At 45.6% G+C, this 4,028-nt stretch overlaps 1 long non-coding RNA gene across 1 annotated transcript; it reads right to left on the reverse strand.

Moving 5' to 3' along the window:
- Window positions 1-642: 642 nt before the first annotated feature.
- On the reverse strand, window positions 643-3,338 carry LOC148221267 (uncharacterized). The gene is made up of 3 exons (XR_015808353.1): window positions 3,215-3,338; window positions 2,478-2,716; window positions 643-1,117 (listed from the first exon to the last, which is right to left on the reverse strand). It is a non-coding gene; the product is annotated as an uncharacterized LOC148221267 (long non-coding RNA).
- Between the last annotated feature and the right edge of the window lie 690 nt (window positions 3,339-4,028).

The following is a 4,028-nucleotide window of genomic DNA, read 5'->3' on the forward strand; positions in this document are numbered from 1 at the left end:
TGGATGAACTCTATTTCCCACCACTCTGTGGGCCTGGCCATCACCCAGTTTGTCACCCAGCAAACAGCCCACCCATGCAAACCATAAGCAGACAGTTTCTTCAGGAGAATGATGTGAGACTCATTGCAAAAAGGATCAGGGAGATGCCTAGGAAGAGTCTCAGGTGAATCCAGGAGACTATAGTGGAGGACTATTCAGTTTTCCAATCAATTTGTTTAAAAAACTCTACAAAACCGTAATAAAAAACCAACCAACCAACCAAACAAACAAAAAAAGCAGACCAAACAAACACACAAAACCCCCCAACCAATAATCCCCAAAGAGACAAAAAAAGCCCCCAAAAAAGCCCACCAAAAAACCCACCCAAAACTGAAAAAAAAACCCAAACCCAACACAAAAAATCAGGGTGAAGGTTTTTAGTAACTTTAAAAATAACAAAACAAAACAAAACAAAAAAACCCCAGAAAGTCACATTTCTAAAGGTGCTGTCCCAGCCTCTTCTCTCAGCAGGGAGGACATGCTGAAGTGGAGCCAGTTGGAAGAAAGCGGGACGGGGCAGCACCTGGGCCATTGTCACAGGACGGCCCTGTGGCTGCCCCATTGCCAAAACCTGGACACATAAATCAAACACAGGTATGCACATGTGCTTAGACACAGCAAAAATATATTTGTCTGAAAAGAATACTGGTCCATTTATATCACTGGAAAGAGCATAATGCCTCATCTCAGCTTTCTTTTCAGTCATTACAAATGTTTCGAAAATAAAAGAGTGCAGAAAATGGAAATATCCAAGGTCAACATGAGGACCAGTAACAAAGATTCCATTTTTGAAACTGCATTGGGAATCCTCTGCAGAAATTGACTCAGAGCTCTAAGATTTACAAAAAAGACCAAGAGGATTGGAGTCAATACAACACAGTGTCTGGAGACTTCAGCTGGTTGCCTTGATTTCTCAAATATGATGGAGGAAGCACCTTAGCAACTACAGCTGCCAGTTCTCTCAGGGCCCTGACATGCCTCTGGGTGGGTGCCATGGTCTTGCATGCTCAGGTTCCTCAAGTGGTCTGAAAGCTGACCTGCTACTATGGGTTAGAATCAAGTCCACCAGTCCAATAACCTGAGAGATGTGGAAATAGTGACTGGCAGTAAAAATTGAGACCAACACTTGTTGAGTACCTCAGCCTTCTCCTTGTCTGTTGTCACTAGTCCTGTCTGGCTTATGGGGGTGGGGGGGGAATAGGGGAGGTGTGATAGGTTTCTTTTCATCTTCCTTTTCCCACTGAAATACCCGTAGGTGCCTTTATTATTCTTAGTTTTGGCATGCTTTTCCAAATTCAGCTTCAACTGAGCCTTAGCTATACTGATCCCATCCTCACACACTCATGTGTTACCACTGTATTTTTCCCATGATTTGTCTCGCTGTGTATCGTCTGCATATTACCTACTTGCATCACATCTATTAATTTTCAATAACCTTCTGGCTTTAACTTGTTTTCAAAAAAAACCTTTTTGAACCTTTCCACCTCAGAAATTCACCTGGGAAACCCGAAATCCCCAAAATTCACCCCGAAGTCCACCCTGGGATGCTCAGCACTTACCAGGCAACTCCCAAAATTCCACAAATTCACCCCAAAATTCACGGGGGACCCCCAAATCCCAGTGCTTCACCCCAAAATCCCACCTGCAACCCCCAAAATCCCTCAAATCACCCCCAAGACCCAGTCCCCCCAACACCTCCCAAATTCACCCCAAAATGTCTCCAATCCCCCTCAAAACCCGCCCAGATACCCCCAAATCCACCAAATTCACTCCAAGACCCATCTGGGACTCCCAAAAATCACCAAAATTCCCCGGAAAATCCACCTGCATCCCCCCAAATTCATCCCAAAATTCTCCCACGACTTCCAAATGCTCACCTGGATACCCCAAAATCGACAGAATTCACCCCAAAATACGCCTGGCATCCCCAAAACTCACCTGAGAACCCTAAAATTCACACGTATTCCCAAAATTCCCCTGAGATCCCTAGAATTCCACAAATTCCCCCTAAAATTCAACTGGGACTCCCCACATTCCACAAATTCACCCCAAACCTCGCTACCCGGGATCCCCCGAAATTCCACAAATTCTCCCCCAAAATCAACCTGGGACCCCTCAAAACTCACCTGGATCTCCCCAAATCCCCGCCCCGCCACCCCGCCACCCCCCCACCCCCCCAATTCACCTGGGCACCCCCAAATCCCCAGAATTCAACCCAAAATTCACCTGGGACCCCAAAAACCTCCAAATTCCCTCCAAAATGATTGGCAACTTTACACACTCCATTTTCCCACAAAAGGATCTAGAGCCCTGTGTGCTTCGTATACAAACTAAATGCAAAAAACCTTTCTATTCATTCTCAGCAAAAAGACTTCCTATTCCTCCTTCTTTTGGACAAAACTGCCTTCACTTTCAAACTTATTCTCTTGCTCACTTACCTGCATAATGCTTAGTCCCTGTTCTGCATGCTCATTTTCTTCACTTTTACAAGGAATCCTCTCCTCATCTTCTTCTTCCTCTGCTTCTTCCATTTCCTGTGCCAAGATCACCTGTTTCTCAGTTAGATTTCTTTCTCCAGCTGATTTTTTGACAACTGTCCCTATCTTCTGGCACCGCTCGCTCGAGAGAGGCGATTGTCTCGCTCTGCTCTGGGCAGGGACTGCGCTTTCTTCAAGCCCTGGGGGCAATTTTGGATGCCACAGCGTCAGAAAGACCTCAGGCTATTGGAGAAATGTCCAAAGGAGGGACACAGGGATAGTGAAGAGGCTGGAGGGGAAGCCATACATAGAGTGGCTGAGGGCATTTGGTTCAGCTGCAGAGAGGACACTGAGCTCACACCTCACTTGGGACCTCTCAGCTCCTCCCAAGGGCAGCACAGGGACAGCTTTGCTCTCTGCTCTCTGCGACCAGGGACAGGAGCCAAGGGAATGCCAGGAGCTGTGTCAGGGGACGATTAGGCTGGCTATCAGGGAAAGGTTTTTTTCCTCAGAGGCTGGTCGGGCACTGAATAGGTTCTCCAGGCAATGGGCACAGCCCCAAGGCTGCCAGAGATCCAGGAGCGTTTGGCCAATGCTCTCAGGGATGCAGAGGGTGGGACTGTTGGAGTGTCTGTGCAGGGCCAGGAGTTGGACTTTGACGATCCCTAGGGGTCCCTTCCGACTCAGGAAACTCTTACCATTTTCCCCTCTTTCCTCTCCTTGCACAATGCTCTCAGCTTACTGTTCCACCGCATGTTCCACTTCTGAAACCTCCGCTACTTCTTTCCAGTTCAAGCACAGTTCTACTGGTTACAATCCAAAGATAGACAGGTTGAAAAACAACCAAAAAGAAACACCTATTTGGAATGTCGTGGTCTTATCTGCATCTCGAACTATGAAGTCGATTGTGCCTTGCAAGTTCTAAAAGCAAAACAACAACAACAAAAAACACCCACCACACCATTTTAACATAGGGATTTGCCTTCTTCTAAGAAATCCATATCCCTTCTCAAAATGGATCTATTTCAGGAAGAGATCATCTTGAATAGATCACTTACTATCTAAAGAACCTGGAACACTCAAATCCGTAATGATAAGCCTGTTACCTTGTCGTTTTCTGTACCAAAGGCAAATGAATTTGCTCAAGTGCCATTTGTAACAAGGACAGAGCTCAAAGTGTGGCTCTGAGAAATGTTTTGGTTTCCCTCTCCTATCTCCATCAAAAGCACTTTCTTCAATGGCTGAAACAATACTTGATACAGTCTGAATTTTAAAGGTCATGAAAATTTTCTCCAAAGTGAAAAATTAATATAGCAGTCAGGTTTGAAACCAATGGGAATTTTTGTTTTACCTGTTTGAAGATTCCCTTCACACTAAAATGCTGGCTGATGGATACCTGGAAGAAATCAATTCCCACAAAATGCTTCTGGGTAAGCCATTACGTCATCCATTACAATTTGCTTCAGTGTCCCGTTCCTGTCCAATTGAAGGTCCCTGTTTAAGAGACTCAAG

This window comes from Sturnus vulgaris, chromosome 24 (assembly GCF_052056855.1).
Source record: "Sturnus vulgaris isolate bStuVul1 chromosome 24, bStuVul1.hap1, whole genome shotgun sequence".
In the NCBI taxonomy this organism is placed as follows: Eukaryota; Metazoa; Chordata; class Aves; order Passeriformes; family Sturnidae; genus Sturnus; species Sturnus vulgaris.